Source organism: Sylvia atricapilla, chromosome 7 (genome assembly GCF_009819655.1).
Source record: "Sylvia atricapilla isolate bSylAtr1 chromosome 7, bSylAtr1.pri, whole genome shotgun sequence".
Lineage (NCBI taxonomy): Eukaryota > Metazoa > Chordata > Aves > Passeriformes > Sylviidae > Sylvia > Sylvia atricapilla.
Window position 1 is genome coordinate 480,238 of NC_089146.1, and position 21,158 is coordinate 501,395.

The 21,158-nt window shown below is 50.0% G+C and overlaps 1 protein-coding gene across 4 annotated transcripts in view; it reads left to right on the forward strand.

Annotated features, from left to right (window-relative positions):
- Positions 1-293: 293 nt before the first annotated feature.
- HDAC4 (histone deacetylase 4) overlaps positions 294-21,158 on the forward strand; it is a 175,613-nt gene continuing 154,748 nt past the window's right edge. For 3 of the 4 annotated variants that reach the window (XM_066322354.1, XM_066322357.1, XM_066322356.1), the window contains exon 1: positions 294-424. The gene's annotated coding sequence lies outside the window, so the exon portion shown is untranslated. Of the gene's footprint in view, positions 425-922; positions 979-21,158 lie in introns of those variants that run through there. The other variant, XM_066322355.1, reaches the window with a different exon arrangement.

The following is a 21,158-nucleotide window of genomic DNA, read 5'->3' on the forward strand; positions in this document are numbered from 1 at the left end:
AAACCAGCGAAGTCGAACGTTTTACCGCAGTACGGTCTTTACGGCACGGCTGGCAGCTGCCGTGCCCTCGGAGGGCGCTGAGGGAGCCGCTCCTGCGCTCCCGACCCCAGCGGGGCCGCGGGCTCGGCGCCAACATGGCGGCCTCCGTCCCGCCCCCCGGTCGCCATGGCGACGGGCCGCGCGCCACGGGGCGTGGCCGGAGCGCCCGGGGCGGGGCCCGATTGGTCACCTTCCCCCCGCGCGGCTATAAATAACCCGCGCCCGTTGATTGGCCGCGGCGAAAAAATGGTCGCACCACGTGACTCTCCCATCTAAAAAAAAATTCCAAGATGGCGGAACCCGTCACGGGCTGAGTCCGTCGGTGGCGCGCTCCGCGCCGGGGGAGCCATCGCCGCGCAGCGTTCCCGCCTCGCCCGACGCCCAGGTCAGTACGCGGCGCTCCGCCGCCGCCGAGCCGCGCCGCCCCCGCCGCAGCGCCCGGGCTGCCGCCGGTACGGGCCCTTTAAGGCCGCTCGCCTCCCCAACCCGGCGGGCTCCCGGCGCGGCGGGGCCGCTCCTGGGGGCCGCCGGTCGCCGCTGCGCCGCGGCCGTGGGAGGGGGCGGTGACGGGCAGCTCGCGCGGCCAATCGAGGGCGCCCGCGCGGCCGTGGCGGGCGGATTTGAGCCGCGCGGCGCCCCGGGCCGCGCGCTGATTGGGTGGCGCGCCGGGCGGGGCGGGGCCGCCGCGCGCCATCGGCCTAGGCGCGGCGGGCGGGGTGGGCGGGGCGCGGGGGGCGGTGACGGGCAGCGCCACCGCCCACTCAGCGCGCGGGGCCCGGTTTTTTTTTTGTGAATGGGGCGGGCGGGGCTCCCGCTGCCTGCGGCCCCGCCCCCCGCGCCCGCCCCGCCCCTCCCGGGCGGCCGCAGCTCCGCCTCGTCCCCCCCCGGCGGCGGCGGCGCTCGGTCCGTGCGGGGCTCGGCGAGGCGATGCGGGCGGCGGTGAGTGACCGGCGGCGCGGGCGGGCGGCGGGCCGAGGGCAGCCCCGCGCCGGGGCCCGGCCCCGCGCCTCGGCTCGGCGGGGCGGGCGCGGCCCTGCGGCGGGGGCGACGCCCGCGGCGGGGCCCTGCGGAGCCGGGCGGGCCGCATCCCGGGGTCGGTTCTTCCATCCTTTCCCCCCGCGCCTCCTTCCCTTCTCCTTATCCTGGGAATGACGCGGGACTTGGGGAAAGTTTGCGTCCTCCCGCCCCGCTCCCCGCGGCTGCCGGGCTTGGCCCAGGGCCCCGCGGTTCCCACCTCCTCCTGGAAAAAAAGCCCCAGAATGGCTTTTTTTTTTTTTTTTTTTTTTTTTTTTTTTTTTTTTTTTTTGCGCCCGGGAGGAGAAAACTGGGGCTGCTGCCCTCGGCAGCGCGGCGCTCTCGGGAAGCCCGGCGGTGGCAGTGACAGGTCCGAGGCCCGGGGGCTGCAGCCTCGCCGCCAGAACTCGGTTTTCGGGGCTCCGGGGGGGATAAACCACGTGTGCCGCCGCGAAGCCTCCAGCCTCGGCTTGCGCGGGGCGAAACGAAGCGGAAAAAGCCGCGGTTTGGGGCCGGCGGAGCAGCGCGGAGAGAGGGAGGTGTTGCCCGGCAGCCGCGTGTGGGTTTTGCTGCAGGGATTTATCAGGGGAAGATGCTGCGCGGTCCCGGCGCTCCCCCAAAATGCTGCCCGCTGCCCCGGCTGTGCTCTCCGGGGCGTTGGTGACAGCTCGGCGGAGCCCGTGGATTTACATAACAATAATTTGGCGCTGTCAGTGCTGGGCGCCGGGCAGCGGCCGGAGGGGAAGGGGACCTGCCCTCGGCTCGAAGCGCTGGATTAACTGTGCCGTGCGCCCGCTCGGCGGCAGGGGAAGGTGCTGCTTTTGCTGAGGGTTCTGCCTGTCAATAGGCTCTTGGGGCAGATTTGCATAAATCAGGCTCGTCGCTGCTAACGCCCGTACGAGCGGATTTGGCGTGCCAGCCTTGCCTCATATTCCGGGCTGGATTTCAGCTCTGCAAACGCTCCCGAGGAGCGGGGAATCTGGTGTTGGGAAGGTGTGGGTGGATTCAGGGTGTGAAAATGCCTTGTAAAAGGCTGGGATGGGGCGTGCGGCGAGGCATTGGCTCTGTCCTTTCTGCCCCGCTTCTTTCCCAGCCGGCAGCTGGGTGCCGCATCCCCTTGTCCCCACGGCCCTGCTGTGAGGCTGGGGACAGTCAGCGCTGCTTTGGCCCCGGGAGCATAATCCCCAGTGCGTTTTGATTTACTGGTATTACGCCCTGTCAATAAATGGGACTCGTGCCGCATTTATTCCTTGCCCTCAAAGTGCTCTCTGCTTGTTGCCAAATCTACCTGGAGTTAATTATCTGAATTGTGCCTTTTTTTTTTTTTTTTTTTTTTTTTTTTCCCTTGGTTGTTGTTGCTGCTGCAACGGCAACATTTTTAAAAGCTAAGGAGCTCTGAAGTTTATATAATAATCTGGTTCTTGGCAGGGTTTAGTGGTGTGGGGTTTTTTGTGTGTGTGTGTGTAATGCGGTCGGTCGCGGCGCTGAGTTTTAATCGTTTCTGATGTTTCCAGCACCGCTGTTCGGAGTTCTCAGCCTAAAAAGCTGCCGCCGTCGCTACCCAACCTTGCTGGAAGAGTTGAGGGCATTGAATTAAAGAGAGCTCAGCTGCTTGTATACAAATATACAGCAATTACAAGGCAACAAAGTTATTGCAGAACCCTGCTGTCGCCATGGCAACACGCTCACTCAATTACATTTGGAAATGTAAAATGCCACCCAGTTAGAAAGAGTTAGTTTTAGTGACTGCAGATTTTCTGGGTAAAGGGAAATGTGGAAGATGCAGCTTTCCAGGATTCTCTGGTTTTTCCCTCCGTCCTTGAATGGCATGCCTTAGCGTGTGCATCTGACACATTCCCGGTGTTGATACTAAGCTGTGCCCTTGGTGGCCTAAACTTAGGGGAAAAATATCTTTAAATCTTCACAATTTCAACTTCGTCACCCTTTGCTTGTTTGTTTGTTTTGCTTCAGGATTTAGCTTTAAGAAAGGAGACAGAATACGGAAAGCATTTTGAAAAAGAGCTGAGAACACTAGAATAATTTGTCATTTGCTCAGCAGGATGGAGGTGTGGAAGGAAGGCATGGAAAGCTTGTATTCCCTTGGGGGGTAGATGTCTGTTGGGCAGCCTGTGTCTGTGTGCTACCAACTCCTAAACAGACTGTCCTAAAGTAGAGGGGAACTGCCAGGTGTGAATTACCAAATTCTTGAGAAGCCTAGGGAGTGTCCAGCGTAGGAGATAACAAGTGGAGGAGACCCAGGTCCTGGTGTGAGATGCAGGTGAACTCAGTAGTGGAAATTAATTTCACTTTCTTGCTTGCCTTTTGATGGTGAATCATCAGGAAAACAGAGAAAGGCCAGGTTGGAGAGGGCTTGGAGCAGCCTGGGATAGTGTCCCTGCCCATGGCAGGGGGTGGGACTGGACGGGCTTTAAGGTCCCTTTTCACCCAAACCATTCCAAGAGTAGAGGAAAACAGTAAGAGCAGTTTCTTATGTAATCTTTGTGCTGGTGAAGATGCAACTCTGCTGTGCTTATGTTTCACAGGCAACATCCCATTAATGAAGAGAAGATAAAAACCAGCAGTAACAGCAGGAAAGGGTAAATACAAGAGTGAGGATTTTCCTTAAATTAGGAGTGATGTGTTTACAGACACCTGGAGATCGATGGACTCCTGAAGAAGTTACCTGATAGCAGGAGCTGATAGGGGATATTTAGGTAGGTGCAGATGGCAGTGGGTTGTCTTGAAGGAACATGTTTTACCCAAATCTTGAAGAGCTTGAACTCCAGCCTGTCTCCTGAGCCCTTGGAGCATCTGGAGTGGGAAGGTTTGCAAGTCCCATGGACCTGTGTTAGCTGAGGGATGGTTTTGGGTGGAGGCTTTGCCCAACTTGTCAGGTTGTCCTGCTTTCAGCACCAGCCTGGGACGTGCCAGCCTTGTGGTTTGCCCACCCCTGGAGAGCAGTGGTGTGAGCAGAGTGACTGCAGCCCTCACGGTCAGTGCCTGGTTTTCTCCTGGCCCTGCAATCCTGGAATGCTTGGGAGGCAGCTTTAAGGACCCCTTAAGGGCCATCCAGTGCCACCCCCGGCCGTGGGCAGGGACACCTTCCTCTGTCACATGTTGCTCCAAACCTCAGTGTCCAAGCTGGCCTTGGGCACTTTCAGAGATCCAGGGGCAGCCACAGCTGCTCTGGGCACCATGGACACACTCACAGTGTGATTCCTTCCTCCCATGGGTGGAAGCACAGGAGCTGCCTGTTTATAGCCTGCTGAAAAGCTAGAGTTGAGTCTTCAACCTTAAATCCCCTGTGTGACTGCAGGGGTGAGGAGCAGGACTTGTTCAAAACAAAGGTTAAAACTGCCTGTGAGTTTAGCTCAGTTTGCCCTCTTTCTCTCTCTTTCAAATGCTTTGTGCTTTCTGGGGAATAGACCTTTTAAAGCCAGCTTGAGGTGTATCTGTCATCCAGAAACTTGCTGCAGTGCCTGAAACTTGTCCTCGAGGTTCATTTGCAGGTTTCAAATCAGGAGAAGCTGCAGACTATACCTGAAGTGCCCAGACACATTGCAAACAAAGTGTTGAGACTAAAACTTGCCCATGAGTATGTAAGATGGGATAAATATTTCAGGAGAGTTTTCCTTCACCTTCCAGCACTCTGCCCATGCTGGTATGCCAGGCTGTGCCTTTGTAAGGTCACTGTAACCAGCTGTCCCCATGTGCTCTCGAGGTTACCCTGGGTCTGTGTGGCTTAACTGATGCTCCCTTCAGAGTTTGAGAACCTGAGTACTCACTGCCCAGCTGTGCCAGCTTGATCTTGGGGTTAAAATGCTTCTTTGGTGTCCTCCTCCAGCTAAAGAAGTGTTTGTGCACTTCTTGGCATTGTGTATTTATATATGTAAAAAATACGAACCCCAGCTCTTGGGTTTGTATTTCACTCAGCTTGTACCCGTGGTTGAGTATACACAGAGGAGTTTATTTGCTCAGTGGGATCTGTTGCTGGCCTATTCCAAATGGCAGAGCTTGTCCCAAACCACAAGGAAATACTAATTGAACGTGTTATTGGGCCACTGGTAATGACATTTGTTAAATATTTGCCAAGTATTCTTCTTGCTGGCTTCTTCAGTGGTGTCACATTCTACTTCATTGCTCTGCCGGTTCACCTTTAGCTTGTTTCCAATTACCCCATCACTTTCCTGTCGTCTTTTTCAATCCTGCTACTGAGCCTACGTGGGATTAGATTTTATCAGAGTCCTGCTGGAACCTCTTGAGTTTGTGCTTTTGTTAGGGTCAGTTTCACTGGGCAGAGAAGCCAATGGGACGTGTCTTGTCACTGAATTCACAATTGCTTTTCAGTTTTGAACCCCCTTCCCTCATGGATAGCTTCTCCCTTCCATTTACCTTTGCTCCCAGCTTCTCCAGGTCAAAGCATGCCAATGCTCCAGAGCAGTGCAAGGTTCCCCTCACTTGCTGAGCTCAGAGGTCTGGCTTGGGGGGGGAAAACCCCATAAAAATATGTGTGTTTGCCTCAAATAGCTGAAGCTGACAAACAGCACAAACACTAAAGCTGTCTGCTTTAATAATTAGAAATGTGGCCATATTGGAAACCAGTAAAAGGGATAAATAGTCTTTTGAAATATTAAAGTAAAAGCTGTGTGCGGTGAGGGAGGAAATTGCTGTTAGCATTTTGGTTCAATTTAGGTTGCCTCAAATATATAGACATATAAATATATATATAGTCTATATTGTATCCTTGGATGAAGGAGCTCCTCAGAGCTCTCCTGTAATTAATGCCACTTGCATTTTGATTGTGTTCTGCACAAGCCCAAAGTGGGCCACGTTTACTTTCTCCTGCAGTGGACCATGTTGATAAGGCAATATATAACAGATGATTCATGAGGTGCTGCTTGTCATTGCCAGGGCCGCTTGAATAGCGAGCAGATTTTGGGCAATGCTTCTTCACCGGAAAGATTTGGGCAGTTTAAACTGAGAGGAGGAGGAGGAGGAGAAAAAAAATCTGCACTGTATTTCTGGCTGTCTTAAAGGGGCTGCCTCCCAGCGTTTAGAAGAAGCTGGTGGGGGGAGAATGGGTGAAATACATGGGGGTAGAGACGCAGGAAAGCACACAGAGTTTGCATAATGATGTTGAAAGAGGGAACAATTAGAAAAAGGCTGTAAAATCTCTTGGAAAGCTTCTGTGGTTTTTTCCTTTGCAAGGAATTACAGCTTGGCCTTCCCCTCTGAAAATCCAGGCCTTTTCTGTGGCATTCATTACTGGGCACATCTTGATCAGCTTCATTTTTTGAAGCTTGTTTTTGTATTGGATATTACCTCAGAGAAGTTTGGTTAAAATGTGCCTCAAAGAGCCGTCTCCCAGCACAGAGGAATGTGTGTTGGCTCGTGGTCCCGGGCACACTCAACGCTCTGCCCCTTCATCTTAGCATAAGTGTCTTAACATTTGTTCCTCACATAAGAAGCATTTAAACCCCAAAAAGTTGCAATTTGAAAACTAGATCTTTGGGTTACGAGAATCTTTTTCTTTTTTTTTTAGTTTGGCCAAAACGGAGTTATTTTAGTTTAGCTTGATTTTCTAATAACAAGCTAAATTAAAAGTTACTTCATCGATCTATTTATCTATCTGCCTGTGTCTGCTGGAAGAATTGTATTTTCGGGGCTTTATTTTCTGCCATCACAGGATAAAATAATGTGCAGGGGCTGAGCATCACAGCCTGGGTTTTGGCAGCACAGCAATGTTTTGTTTTAAATGTCTTTTTAAGCGTGTCACTCCTTCATTCTGGGGAGCACTGACATCCAGCTGAACTGAACTCCATGTATCTTTCATGAGCAGTGAAAAAACCCTGATATTTCACACATAGGAAGTAAGTCACTTTATTAATTTTTTCTGGAGAAGTGGCGCTTTAATGAGGTGTCTGTCAGCGAGACTTAATTACAGTTAAATTCTAGGAGCATTAGTACACTGTGTCTTGTTCCATGTAAAATGAACTTCCATTTGTCACGTGTATGCAGGAGCATTGGTTTGCTGATAGAATTTGTGTTAACTCCACTTTGAGGAATAGTAGTTACTCATAACTGGGCTGTCACCAGTCACTTCATATCCTTCTCCTGCCTGGATTTTCCTGATGTGCTCCAACATCTTATGCTGCATTTGCTCAGGGAAAAGAATGCTCGGGTTGGTTCTGGGGTTGTGTTGACAAAACATTAGCTCCAAGAAAAGGGTCCTCAATGTGAGCCTGAAACAGGAATTAATCTTCGTATGTGCTGTTCCCAAGAAATTCTCAGAAAAGGAGTGTTTTTCAAAGCCTTTGGAAGGTTACATTTTTCCCTAGTTACCTAGTTCTTGCTGCTGTTTGTGGTGGATTCTGGTAAAATCCTCAATACAGCTGGTTCTCATGGAGAGCCAGAAAAATGGGCTGCCTTTTGCTGCAGGTTCATGTGCATATGGAGTGGTGAGATTTGCTTCTCTGCTCAAATAACGTGCACAAAAGTGAAGAAAAATTGCATTTTCCACACCTTTATAACAAAGAGGATTGTGCAAACTGGAACAGTCTGTGAGCTTTAGCCTTGGTGGCTCAGGGCAGGGAGAAGGGAGAAGTGGGCAGGTGTTCGAGAACACTGGTTTGGAAGGAAGTGGGATGAGATGGAAGATGGGCTGTTGGTCTTGACTTTGGATGCAGTGGGTCCAACTGCAGACAGATGGGAATGCAAAGATCACTGAATTCCCAGGGAGCCTTGGAAAGGGAAGAGCTGTGTGCAGACTGTCCGTCAGGGTGCTCCTGGAGGAGGAATTCATGGGTGAAGCTGAGCTTTCCTGCAGGCTGGGTCGTGTTTTACAGCACTGCATATGTGGGACTCATTTCCTCAAGCGAAGAGAGTCTTTTTTTCCAGCTGGCAGAGTCTTGCAATCAGAGTAAACTGCTGTCGCCGGTGCCGTGGGTGAGTCAGGAGAGGGAACCTGTCCCAGGTATGGCTTGAACCAGGTCCCCAGGACAGTGACACTGAGCTTGTCAGCAGCCCAGCAGGGTGTGCGTCCTGCCAGGAAGCCTGGCTTATTTCTGCAGCCTTCTTGGGGGAAAGGGGAGCACAGAGTGCTTTGGAATAACTCAGAGGATACTCGATCATGTGGAGGTCTTGGTGGAGAGGATGACGCCTTTTTGAAAAGGGGCTGGCACCTTTCTAAAGTTGGAGAGGGCAAGAACACAGTGAAGTGCAGCTTCCTGCTGCCTTCCCAGGGAGATGGTGCAGCTTGAGTGTGGTTTGTGCTGCTGGAGCATCTCCAGGGATAGGGAGAGAAACAGACCTGGCTGAGTTAATGGTTGGACTCGATGGTGCTAGAGGTTTTTTCCAACCTTAATCGTTCCATGAGTGTGAGCAGGATCTCTGTTGGGTTGTTGCGAAGCTCAGTCTGTCTTTGCTCCCTGTGCAAAGCAGAAAGCCTGGTCTGACACTCTTCTTTCTGCAAACCAGCCCCTGGATTCTGTCCCCCTGAGCCCAGCTGTGGGTGGGAATTGCTGCACATGTCACCTGAGCTCTCCATGCTTTAGGGCTGCTGCTGCTCTTACTCAGCAGGGCAAGGAGGGCCCGGGTGTGTTGGGTGGTGACAACACTCACACTTCATGTCTTGGCCTTGCTCTATGCTGAAGAGTCAGGTGCACTGGGGTCTGATGCTGGCTGTCCTCCTTGGTGACCAGTCCTTCCAGTGGGCCTGGACAGACACTGGCTACTGTGATGTGCATTTGTATTTCAGTTCTTCCTCGCTACCTGATGCGTGTGAATCTCCCAAAATAAATTACTCTCCGTGTGGATTCTGTTGTGCATTTCTCCTACCCAAGACAGATTTCCTATCTGAGTCAAATAGCGGTGCTTTGGTTGGGAGGAAATGTTCTTTACTTATTTATTTTCACAACTGATACCTGCTGTCTGATCCTGGTGGAGGCTGAAGGATACATTTGAGTCAGGGCTGCCTCTTACAAGATATTGACCTGGAAGCATGATCAAAGGAGGAGGGAGAGGACTAGAAAGGAGTATTTTTTCTGATTGTACATAGTAGGTACCTAATGCTTCCTTGGGGGCTGTGTTTGCCTCTCCTTGTCAGGATTTTCTTCATCCCCTTGCTCATCCCTGCTGCTTCATCTGCTCCCTGTGCCTCAGATGGAGCCTTTGAGGATGGGCCTGATCGTAACAGTGTATGAAATATTTAACGTTAGGAAAAACACTTCCTTCTTGAAGCTTTGCAAAAACCACCAGCTCGTGATGGGGAAAAGTGATCTGAGGTTTTGTGTTATAAATTATCAAACCTGCAGAAAAGCTGGAGATTTCTGGGTCAGTGGGCAAAAAGGCTTGATGTGATTTCAGGGCAAAGTGGCTCTGTCACTGGCTGCTTTATGCCTTGGAGAAGCTGGCCTTGTCATTGCAGTCTTGTTCAGGAGGACATTCTGTAAGCGGTTGAGAGGAGAAAAGATTTTTACTGTGCAGTTTTCTGAGCCATCCCTGCGGTTTTTGGGTGGATTTACACAGATTGCACAGTCTTGTGCATCTCAGTTGCTGTGTCTGGGTGTCTCTTGCTGCTGTTGCCCCTACTAGGTTGTGTTCTGTCAGCAGAAAAAGGTGGCGGTGGTACCTGCTGGATCTTTTTCTATTAGTCTGTAATTGAATCGAAACAACAAGCCATAGGCAAAAGAAGGTAAATATTAGTATTTAGAACTTGAAAACCACCTCTGACCCCAGAAAGCTGATGATAACGCTGGGCAGGAGCCTCACTTTGTATATTGGGGCACTTCTCCTTATCTGTATTGGTGGTTAAGGGCTTGATCCAGCACCAGCACCTTTGCCTTGAGCTGGCTGTGAGGGGGACTCCAATTGCAAACATTCGTGTGGACCCACGGGGAGGCTCTGGGCTGGCTTGGGGCAGACATCAGGAGGGATTTGTTCCCTGTGAGAGTGGTCAGGCTTTGGAAGGAGCTGCTCGGGGTGTGGCAGAGTCACCATCCCTTGGGAGAGCCCGGGGGCCGGCAGCGTCCCTGGGTGGCAGCCACCAAACCCGAGTGTCCCCCTGTCAGCTGACAGCATCAGAGTCACAGCCGAATTCTGTTTGGCGCTGAAAGTGTGCTGCTGCTGGGCTTCGCTCTAAAAATGCCGGTCTAAAAATAAACTGCTGTGCAGGGATGCTGGAAGCAGGGGAGCGAACGGAGAACTTGAACACGGAACATAAGGCTTGGCTGACTGCAGGGATGGGATGCTGGAACAGCAGCCAGGCCAAGGCAGGAAAGTTCTGCCCAAGGGAATAATTCCCTGGGAAGGGGAGGAGGAAGTAAGGGAACTGAGGGTGGCAAGTAGACATTGAACTCTTTCGTCGGCCCGCCGGCGACTGCGCTGCTCCACTTCAAAGGGAGCGGGCCATAAAAGCCCCAACAGCAGTTGGGTGAGGAAAATTGCACCTCAGATATGAAATCCTGCTGTGTAGCAGCTTAGCCGGGCTGGCCTCGTGCAGGTCCTCTCAGAACCGGGAGTTTGGACTGCACAGACAGTGCAGCAAAGCACAGAGCTCATGTTCAATGAGATGCTCACCTCGTTTCAAAGGGCAGCGGACCCAAGCCACCAGAAAGGAGGAGAGCATCTCCTGTACCGGGCTTATCACCCTCCCCAGGACAGGGATATCCAGCCAGTGTACACTTCCCATGCCCTGATCTGCCAGCGCCGGTGTGAATGACATTCCCCACATTCTTTCCTTAGCTGGAAGGAGCTGATCAGGCCAGAGGTTGGGAGTCATGCTGGAAGCTCAGAGACAGCTCAGGCTTTAGCTGTTGCGCTTTCTTTTTCCTCGTCCTGAGGTATTCCTGGTGTGGGGTGCCCCAGTCCAAGGAGCTGGCATGGACATCTGATCCTCCTCGCTGCCTTTTTGCTCCAGTCGGAAAAATCTTCAGTGTCTTCATTCGCTAGAGGACTGTCTAAGAGGAGCAACTTAGGCTATATTTAAATAAATTAAAAAAAAGGCAGCATATTCTTGGCAATAATTTAGACTTTTGCTGTAAACTGTCTACATTCCCTGGGGGATGAGGTCTCCTTTTGAGAAAATCTGTTCTGGATTCAGCATGTTTGACAATTTCTCTGTGTGACTACCTTCAGGTTTTTGTTTTGGTGGGGTAAATGAGCACGATCATGTGTGTGCGCTTCTAAGTGCTCAGCTCGGGGGTTTATTTCTAATTTTTTTTCTTTAAAATATCAAAACTCTCTCTTCAGGATACCAGGACTGACAAGGTTTGCGTTCCAGTATTGCAACACAAGGTGTTCTCTGTTCCAGACTGTAAATATTTATCTCTTGTCAAAGCTGAGCAGTTACTATTGGGAACTGATCTGGCATGTGAAAAGGTTTTCCTTAAGGAATTTGTTTCCTTTTATTTACAGTGTTATCGTATATTTAAATTTCAGGGCCTCAGCATATAGCTCTGAGGTTCCTTCCTAGCACTGGCAACAAAAATGGGAATTACGGCAGCCTCAGAATAGGGATAAGGGAATTCTGAGCAAATGCTGGAGGCAGCCAGTGAGCGTGGCTGAGAAACCGAGGCAAGCTCAGGGCAGGTCCTGGTGTTCTCCTGCCAGGGGCTGCCTGCGATCCAGGGGCCGTGGGCTGATCTCAGGTGAGCACAGGTGTTCCCTGGGCCGGCATTGCCCAGCTGCGGGGCTCTTCCCTCGGCTCTTCTCTCCTGGAGCCGGCCCTCGCAGCCCTGTTCATGCCTCTGCTTCTCCTCCCTGCCAGCAAATCTGCATTGTCATAACCTTCCTGCAGCGCTGGGAGCCTTCCCCTGCCACCTCCTGTAGGATTGCTCTCTGAAGTGTTTGCCACAGGTTTGGGTTCCTGCTCCTGGGAATTGCTGAGGCCTCCCTGCTGCCTGGAGGTCCTGCTCCTGGAGGGCTGGAGCCTGCTTTCATTTCCCTGCAGTACCCAGCATTGCTGGGGAAATTGTTCCCGTGGTATTGTGCCGCACGTGGGAGGCTTGTTCAGCCTGCAAAGGTCTGGGGTTTATTTTTTACATCTCCCTAGCTTCTGTACGTGCTTATTTTTTGACGCTGGCGGTTGCTTGAAGTTCTCGATGCTCTCGCCTGCGTGCTGGAGCCTCGGAAGAGCAGCCAAGGGCTGTCGAGGAGAGGTGCAGGTTTTACTGTTTTGGAACAGCCTCATTGAATGGAATCAGTTATCGAGGCTGAGCTTAGTCCCTGCCATGGCAGGGCCGAGCTGCTTTTGCACTTGCCTAGCAGTGTGCAAAATGTATATCTCAGGCTGGAGCCAGCACTGGCCTGTGAGCTCATCTCGCTGATTCAGAGGTGATAGGCAGATAAAATGGAGTGAAAATAAGAAATGCTTTCGTTGCCTCTGGCGTTTGAATATACATCTATTTATTTCACAGGTTATACTTCGTGTATGTGAAAACAAATCATGTCTGTATTTAATATTTTCATCCATCCGTATTCCTGCCTGGTGTGTCTGTCCAAACCCCAAGGACAACAGATGGATTAAAATCCAGGCCTTTATCATCTCCAGAGTTTATCGTTGCTATCAGGTCACATCAACTTCAGTTCTTGCTCTGTAATCTCTGTCTCCAGGGATGCACATTCAATACACCCTTTCTTTTCTCCTCTCTGACATCTCGTGTGAAATTCGCTGTTTGTGCCTTTAGGGCAGCAAGCCCTTTCCTGGTTTGGGGAAGGGTTTGTGACTGGGACTGGATGGGGGCAGCTTTGCCAGGGTGGTTTATGGCTTTATGTAGAGTTTTTAATAGCACTTGCAAATCAGACTGCTGAAAGGTAAATGGCCAAAGTTATTCATAAACACTGTGATAGTCAGAGTGGAGACTCTTTGAATAGAAAGCTTTGTTCAGGATTTCCTGGAGCGAGAAGTAAAGCTGTCTTGGTCAAAGGGAGCTGCTCTGTGTGGATTCAGTGCTGGCCTTATCTCCCTTGTTTAATGCGATATATTTTAGCAGAATCAAAGTTGGTTCTGAGTGTTACTGGCAGAAATGGCAGCTCATTTGCATATTTACTGGCTTCTGGGAGTCTAGATATGTCAGCAGCCTCTGCTCCTTTTCACTCGATCTTATCTCCCCATTCCATTTCAGGAAAAAATTCCTGCAATCTCCTTCCCCCGCCCCAGCCTTGGAGTGTGCTTTGCATGCCGAGTGCTCTGAGGTAATGGGACCCGTGTTTGCTTTGCACTGGCCCCGCGCTTTGCTTGCGAACTGGTGCTGAGATGTAAATAATGTTCAGCCTGACATCCCGAGGGGCTGTCCGTCCGTCCGGGGTGTCCGTCTGTCTGGGTGTGCTGAGGCTGGATGTGCTTTCCCTCAGGAAGGGCTGCACTTGGCCAGAGGTGGCTGCAGGCATTGGCTGTCAGGCCATTTGCCATAATGTAACTTATATTAGTCATTATGCTCATAGAAACACGAGAATCGTTCAGGTTGGAAAAGTTCTGTAAGATCATAAATCCAAGAGTTCCCCCAGCGCTGCTGCTAACGCACGGCCCCAAGTGCCGCATCCACGTGGCTTTTAAATTCCTCTAGAGATGGGGACTCCACCACTACCCAGGGACTGACAGCTCTCTCCACACAGAAATTTTTCTAAATATCCAGCATTCATCTTCCCTGGCACACCTGAGGCTGTTTCCTTCTCTTCTGTCACTTGTTACCAGGGGGAAAAGACCAACCCCACTTCATTATAACCTCCTGTCGGGTATGAGATTGATCCAGATTAATGCTTACACGCGGAGTCTTTGCATTTGTTTTGTTTTCACCTTGTATTTTTTCCTGTTAATTTATTCCAGAGTATCCCAAGCAGCAGGTGATAAGGTGGATAAGGTGAGAGGAGATCCTGCAGAGCAGAGCTTTGGTGACTAATACCTCTTATCTTGAAAGCCGAGCAATTCCTCCTGATGCGGAAGCTGGAGCTGTTAGCCACAAGTTACAGGAGGAGATTTAGGAGCGTGCAAAGGTGCAAAATTCCAAGCTCTGGGAAAGCAAATAAAAGACCCTCCCCCGAAGGTTGGGCTTTGATGTTTTGAAAGGCTGAAGAGGGACAAAAGCAGGTGCAAATTACTTTGCTTCATTCCCACCATGAAAGAGGAGCGAGTTGCTGGGAAGAGTATTCTGCCTGTTCTGTTTAGTGTGAAAAGCCATAGAGGGCTTGGAGCTGTTGGTGGATGAGAAGCTCAGCATAACCCAGCAAAGTGCTCTGCAGCCCAGAAATCTCAACCCCCCAAATCCTGGGCTGCATCCAAAGATCTGTGACCAGCAGGGAGGATTGTGCCCCTCAGCCCCACAGAGGTGTGACCCCCACCTGCAGAGGTGCCTCAGGTGCCTTGCAGTCCAGTTTTCTTATTTCCAAGAACAGTTCTACTTTGCCTTGCTGTGTTCAAATTGTGCAAACAGGCAAAATGGGTCATATAAAATGTAAATCTTAAAGTAGATGGTGCCCTTCCTTTGCACTGACTTGAGGAACCACTGTGATGTTGGGAGCAACGCCTGGGAAGTAAGTTCCCAAAAGTTTGCTGGCTTTTGTCTGTCAAGGTAAGCGGCAGGTACTTCTTGAAAGGGTTTTGTTCCTCTTTGGTTTTGATGGTGTTATAGAACAGATAACAGCATCAGATAACTGAAACCCGGAGTCTGAGAGGTACCAGTTGTTCCTTTCTTGCTTGTCGGCTTTTAAGACTGAAATATTTGCCTGAAGATTATAGTTTTCATTGAAAGGTGATGCATGAAAAATGTAACTCTGTTCAGAGGGGTACAACAGAGGAACCTACAGGTTTGTGGTGACTGACTTGGTTTTCTATCCTGGCTGTGGATGTGGCTGGAAAATGTTAATTGTGATTTAGAAGTGGAAATCATGGAAACCCTGTGAATACAAAGCCATATATTTACTTCAGTTTCCCATGGAGATTTCTGCCTGTTCAGTTATCAGCAGTCTGGGGCTTGGAGTCTCAGCAGCTTTGGCAGAGGAGCTGGGGACTGAACAGAGTGCCCGGGACTGCCCCGTGTCCTGAGGGATTATCCCATCAGCAGAGGGATGCTGTCAGTGGTTACAGGTTTTCCCAACAAACAAAAGCAAATTATATTGCACTTTAAAGGCGAAGTTGTGAGTTCTTGCTTTTTGTTTGGCATTATCCTTCATGCTTGTATATAAAATTTGGATTTAGGTAAAGATTCTTTGAATAAGATACAGCCTTTGAGTGCATTGTGCACTAGTGTAAGATGTTATTTGCTGTAGGAAAACAGGCCCTTTAAGAGGAGAAATGGCAGAGTGGCACCACACATTGAGGTTAGGATTAGATGCTCTTTGAGGTTCCTTCCAACCCAAACCGTTCTGGGATTCCATGATCCCATGCAGTTCATTGGGCCTGGGGTCTGGGTGCTTGGATGGCTGTGCGAAGGGCAGTGTTTTGGTATCCTTACTGGCATTCAGTGCTAGACAGGAGGAATAAAACACGCAGAAATAGAAACTTTGGAGCCTGTGCTGGGATTCCAAAGCTTTTGTGGGTGAGGGTGTGCCGTGTCCAATGAGCTGGACATTGGCCAAAGGTGAGGGTGCTCGCCTGAGCTCTGCACACATTCCTGCAGTGTGGGCTGGGGGGCAGAGTTAGGGGATACTGGGGAACGGGAGTGACACTGGGTGTCCTCAAACAAATAACAGTGTTTATGCCAGTAACTGAGGCATGAAGAAAATGTCATAAACACTGAGTTAAAGTGGCTTCTCCAGAGAGAGTGGCTGGACGAGGCACTGTGAGCAGGTGTGGAGAGGGACCCCTCTGCCGGGAAGGAAGGTGAGCTCGTGCTGGGGACAAGAGGTGATCCCAGTCAGCCTCTGGAGCAGGAGAACAGTCCAGGGGGAGCTTTGCATGGCCCTGAGTGGCTCCTGGCTGGTTGGATGTGCTGGCAGCTGCTGTGCTGCAGATGAGAAGGCGCAGACTGCTGTGCTCTGTGTCTGTGCCACTGTTCTGCGGTCGACAGCAGAGGGCTGAATGTCCACTCCACAGTGATGCAACGTGTTTGTGGAGACCTTGGGGCATGTTTCTTTCCCAGAGCATGCCAAAGGTCAGGACTGCCAAAGCCACGGGGGCAGTAGGTAGGAATGGCAGCGAGGTTAATGTGGGGCACTGGAGAGCAGCATGAAGCTTCTGGATCAAACTGGCCCTTCCAGAAAAAGACTTGAGGAAATGTCTGACCAGACAAAAGAACTGCACGAGTTGTGTGCCAGGCTTGCTTGAGTGTTCAGACCAAATTATTTTCTCTTGGTAATCAGATAGCATTCAATTGGGGAAAAAAAAAAAAAAAAAAAAAAAAAAAAGAGAGAGAGAACTAGGCTGACCTTAAACAATGTTTGTTCTTTAAAAAAAGTCAATATTCTTTTTCCAAGTTAATGAAGTAATTAACAGTGATTGATGACACATGTACTCAGCTATTTTATGCTGGGAGACCAGATGGGTTAGGCACAGCTAGTGACCAGTAATTCTGATTCTTTGTCAGAAGGAACAAGAAGTTCAGATATGGCTGGAACAGCTCTAGTACATGAAGACAAAAGGTAAATGTTTTTCTCTCTGCTTTTGCCTACCTGAGGAGCTGAAAAACAACCCCAGGTAAAGAGTTGCTTTCAGCTGGTGAGGTGAGCTCCCCATCTGCCAGCCACAAGCCTCTTCCTGGCACTGAAAATGTTGTTGGGGGAGATTCTGGCTGAAGATAATATGGAATTGTGGAGTTACAGAAGGGTTTGGGTCCCAAGGGACCTGGAAGACCATCTAGTTCTACAGCCCTGCCATGGGCAGGGCTGCCCCTCACTGATCCAGGTTCCAACCTGGCCTCGAATTTTTAATCACTTCTTAGTCAAGTACTTAAAAGGAATTTTGATTTTTCTGCTCCTGAGTGTGTGTAGTGAGGGTAATCTGCAAGGCAGAGATGGAGAAATGGGATAAACTCCCAGTCTGCGTTTACCTTCTGTCAAGCACTTCTTTCAGCTATCTGATTTGGACTCCTTCGAATGTGGAAATAGTAGGATGGAGGAAAAACATGGAATTGGGAAAGAAGAGGGCCTCAGAAAAAGCCAAGACAGTAGATTTTTATAGGTAGCTCTGCCCAATTTGTGCCGACTCCTGTGAGGCTCCGGTAGCAGCTGGAACAGGCTCCCAAGGCAGACTTTTATCCTTTCTCCCTCCCACGCGGATCCATCTGTGAGACTGCTTGTTCTTGCTGCTCTTGCTGAGAAACTGGATTGAGCTCAGAAGCATCCTGCTCTTTCAGACCCTCTGCCAGAGTCTTGCTAGTCAAGGAGGGCTCTGTATTCCTGCAGATTCGCACAGTCCCAGGTTTCAAACAGTCGCTTACGTTTCTGAATCTGCAGCTCTTCCTGCTTGACTCAGAAAAAAATAATTTCCAAGCTGTTGGCCACTTTAAATTGGAGCTCCCATGGAGTGAACATGAGGTGGTATTTCCAGATTTGCTCAGGATCTTTTGTTGAGAGTCTTGGGTGATGCTTGGGCCGATTGAGGTTCACTCCTCATGCACTTTGTTGTTCCCAGAGTGGTTTTGCTTCTTTGTGTATTTGGGATACCTGCAGCGGTTTCGACATCAATACTTGTCGAGGTCTAAAGACTGATAAGAGGTCTGCCCAGTGGTATTGCTGTGAAATCTGTGGAAGTAGAAATCGTGTAGACACTCCCATGTATTCCTAGCAAGGAAGGAGGAGAGGCACAAAACATTCATGGTTTTTTTGGGTGTCCACTACAAGATTTTTCTTTCTAGGCTGTGGAGGCACCTTTGGTTTTCAGTGCAGCTGTAAGTGCTGGTCAGGGTGGTGATTTATAAAAGTGTTTATGCAAAGTACCACGAGGGATTTCCTCAGTCTGAAACTTAGCGAGGAAAATACTTCCAGGAGTGAGCTCCATAATGTCAGTTTTGTGTTAATTTAACATAGAAATGGGCAAAGAGTGTCTCCACTTCCACTGAGGTGTACTGTGTTTTCGGTTTGAGCTGATGTCTCAGTGCTTGGATTTCCAGAGGTGAAATACAGCAGTGCCATCAGAGATCAGTCTGAGCACCTGACTTGGAGACACAACTGAAAAGAGCATGGTGAAAGCAGCTTAACTCAGGGAATCTGTGTGCCCTGGAAATCAGCTGTGGAGCATTCCTTGACAATAAGAAGCCAAAGGATGTGAAACTAGAAAGCATTTTCCTTGATTGTTTTTGCAGAGAATTTCTGTTACACGTAATTAGATTAATTATTTCCACCTAGGTGTGCCACCCTTCCATAGCTGCGGACTAGTTCTGTGTTAATGAAGCCATTCATAATTAGTTAACAGTGTCTTGGCATTTGTGGCTGCTGTTCATTTTGTTTCTGATGGTGACTCCAGTGCATGTGTAGTACTGCTTTCACTGCAGGGACTTGCTTATGGAATAATGACAGGATTGCTCCCAAAGACACCTCCTGAGGACTGTCCAGGAAGGCACTGCAGCTTCTGGATAAACTGGGGAAGTTCAGAGCAGGTGTTGGTTTGTCCTGGTCACTGGGTCCACAGACACACACACACACACACACATACCCTAATTTAACACACAGGACAAACCTTCTCAGAGATGGAATCTCTGTCTGTGCCGCCACACAGAACCTGTCACGAGGTCGCAGCGTTTGGTGTGACCAACAAATCTTCGCTGTGTGTGTGAGCCGGAGAGTGGAAGTTTCGGGGGAGGCGGAAGCACAATGTTTGTTTGGCTCTGGGCTGTCATGAGAGAGCCTCTTGTGATGGCTGGTGGGGAAATGGCAGCATTTGCTAAACAAATTCACCAGGGGCTGATTCCTTGAAGTACTGCAGTGTTTCTGAGGTGCTCTCTCTTTGAATCACCATGCTGAGCCTTTGATCTCAAAGGCAGGCACCTCTGGTGCTGCAGGGAAACGATGCGTTTGGCAAAGATGGGATGTCCTGGGAGAGAGGGCTGGACTGGTCAGTCGAGATCCTCCTCACCGGGGCATGTTTGTGCCTGGTGCTCCTTTGGAGAGGAGCTGTAAGGAACAGCTGCACTAGGCTGGGTTTCCTGCTTAATTGTTACTGACACAGTTCTGCCTGTAGTGAAGGCTTCAGTTCTCACACTGCTTGTGCTCCCTGTCCCCCCCTTCTATTAGGATTCCTGAGTTTTGTGTCAACACTTCCACTTCTAGTATTTCCCTTAAGTTATTAAGCGTAGGTGTGGAAGCTGGAAAGAATCTGATATGTGATTTCAGTGCAATATATAGAAAGTTTATCAGAGCAAAATTTACATTTCATGAGATGGGGCTGTCATGTCTGTGTGGGACAAGGCAGAGCTGAGTTGGTTTGGTGACTATAGGCTGGTGTCCAGGTGAGATTTTAAGGTCTTTAAAAGTGCTTGATTGCTATGTTCTCCAGCAGCATCCAAGAGGATGTGCCTTGGGAGGCCTTTCACAACAGGACATGCACGTGGTGGCACTTCTCAAACAGTGACTTGTCTCATGGGTTTCCTTGCCTCGTGCACTTGGTGTTTGTCCTCTTTCATAAGAAATTTGTCCAGTTGCTTTTGGATTTCAGGAGAACTTCTGTTTTCCCCAGCATCTCAAGTCAGAGTTTCTCAGTGCAGCTAAGGAGAAGCAGGTAATGCAGAGATCACACTTCAAATTGTGCTTTTCCCAATTTGTGGACCTGTCCCTTGCTCCTGGGTCCACTCAGCTTCTCAGCCAGCAAAAGTAGGGGAAAACATTCTGGCTCTGACAGAAATAGATGGAAAGCTGAATGGTCAGTGATTTGTCTGTGTTAATCATGATTCAGCATCACTGTGATATCTTTAAGTCGTCTCTGCCTGGGCTGCAGGTTTACTATAACCTGCTTCACCGGCATGAGGAATTTGTACCACACCTCTGATGGTGTTTTTCCTGCCCTTTTGAAACTCTTACACTGTGTACTTGGAAAAGAAGGGGGAGTGTCCAGATCTGCACAAAATACGCATGGTCTTGGAAGAACTGGGCTGACACAGCAGCAAATCTGCTTCTTTATTTTTCATTATTCCATGGTAATCCAGTTGCTCTTCTGGCCACTGCTGAGCATTAAGCTAATAGTAGATTTTACAGTGTCACCTGCTATTCTCACAGTGTGTGTTTAGAGACAGAAAACTCTTTAGAGACTCCACACTCTTTGAAGGGGGTGTCTCATGGTGTTTGATGTTTGCAAATATATTTCCTGGAAGAGGTCTGAGTATTGCTGGTACTGTAGGAAAAGCAGCACTCCTGGGCAGTGGGCTGTGCATGTGAAACCTGCTCTCCTGGGACAGATCCAGTGAAGCTCTATTCTGCTGGAAAAACAGGAATTGAGGGGATGTTGTCACAGGGCTGTGGGGGTCCTGGGGACTGCTGCCACTGTTTTTGTCACCTTGAAAAGTGGGGCCTGAGAAATGTCATCCCTGGAGGGGAGGCAAGCTCAGGAGGCTGTTTCATACTGCTCTAAATAAAGCAGCCTAGTCTAGTGGAAGGTGTCCCTGCCCATGCCAGGGGTTTGGAATGAGGTGGGCTTTGACGTCCCTTCCAGCCCCAGCCGTTCCATCATTCTAAATAAAGACACAGTAAATCTCCCTGTGGTCACAGTGAATTGTTTCCAGGCATCTCTAAGAAGCCTCTTCCTTCCCTCCTCTTTTCATGTATGGATCCTGTATTGGCGGTATTTTATAAACAAACCCTGAGAAGCAAAGGCAGCTTTCTCCTCCTCTGGTTAAAGGCGCAGGATCTGTTGTCGAAGAAGAGATTCAATCAATAAAGCTCTGAGAGAGGCTGTGCCTCCCTTCAGATCAGTGTGTTTGTAAACTCAGGGCTGTTTGCTTCTAAATGCAGTGAGGGAGGTAGTTTTGGGGGGACAAATCGTGATCTCGTTGTAATCGATCTGTGCCAGGCAGAAGATTGGTGGTGACGCCTTTTGGAGGGTGGCGGTGGTGTTTCCATGGCTTTTGGAGAGTAAACCCCATGGAGTGCTGCTAGAGGAGAGCCAGGATGTGGAAGGCCTTCTAGCATCCCTTTGTTCTACCGGGAGCTCCGAGGGGTCCTGGCAGCAGTGCTGCTGCTGTGTC